Source organism: Cariama cristata, unplaced genomic scaffold (genome assembly GCF_000690535.1).
Source record: "Cariama cristata isolate BGI_N322 unplaced genomic scaffold, ASM69053v1 scaffold9391, whole genome shotgun sequence".
NCBI classification, from domain to species: Eukaryota; Metazoa; Chordata; class Aves; order Cariamiformes; family Cariamidae; genus Cariama; species Cariama cristata.
In genome coordinates, this window is record NW_009600983.1 from 17,032 (window position 1) to 18,320 (window position 1,289).

Sequence of the window (1,289 nt, forward strand, 5' to 3'; positions counted from 1 at the left end):
AGGAATGTTGTAGGTACTCTATTCCAGAAAGAAATTTCCCTGTTTTGCAGCATCGGTGCCATGCCTTGGATTTATTAACCAGCTGGTGAGATTATTCTCGTCTGCCTAGTGTGGTTCAGAAGGACTTTGTGCCTGAGCCTGCTCCCAGAGATGGCAGGCAAGCAGCCGTGTTGCTCGCTGGCCCTGCGGTTGGGAGGGTTATAGGTAGGTGAGAAGGGAATGTGGATGTTCTCCCGGCAGCTCCAGCTGAGGAAGAGGAGGTCTGATGTAAATATATGAAAGACCACCACAAAACAAAGTCCACCTAGGTAAGTCCCTATCTCCAGCAGTTGCCAATAGCAAATGTTTCAAGTGTGGAAAACAGGATGAGTGCTTTTCCTTCTGAGCAATGAGCCGGGTGCGGGTTCTTGCCTTTTGGATTATAGTGTTTAAAATCCCCTGAAGAATCTCTCTTCCATGACTTGATCTGGCTATCTTCTTTTCCTTTCCTCTAAACTGAATTTGAAGATAAGCATGACAAAGCACATGGTACAGCAGCGGGCGGTGATGCAGGGGAAGCATGTTACATCTCTTCTCTGCCAGAGTTTGCTCTCTCAGGGCCTGCTTCTCTCTCGGGAGTGACTCAAGGAGGGACTGCAGAGGTTTGGGGCATTTCCTTGCCCATCCTCAGGGCCTAAAGCGAGCCCTTTTGGAGGAAGGTAGCTGAATTCCCTTGTTGCCCGGTGCCGGTGGCTCACCGTTTTGGGATGCTCCATGGTGTGTAACTGCAGTGACTCAGCTCTCTGTCAGACGTCCCGCACACTACCGCTTCTGGGGCGAACAGGGGAACAAACAACCAAACCCTAAAGACCAGCATGAAAATTCACCTTAGAAAAGGGGCAACAGGGTTTGGGAGGAAGGAGACTTCTTGTTTCTTGCTCTGTTTGGTCCATCCTGGCAAACGTCAGTGTTTGAGAAACTGAAGAAGACCCTGATTCAAGGCAATACCATCCAGCCTAAAGGGGGTGCACTCAGTCTTTCTGGGGAGAGCCAGTAAAATGCAGGGTGGTGGTGATAGGGTCCAGAGTATTAAAAATCAAGGAATGAGCTGGCTGAGCAAACAGCCCTGAAGCAGTACTTGCTCCAACACGCTGCCGCTCAGACCTCACCGTGCTCTAGTGCTGCTGCTCGGGACACCCTCCCTGCCTGCTGGTACAGCTGTGCTTGTCCTTCACCTCTTCAGTGCTTTCCCGCACCATTTGCACATTATTCCTTGCCCCTGTGGATAAGGAGGACGTACGTGCCCAGCT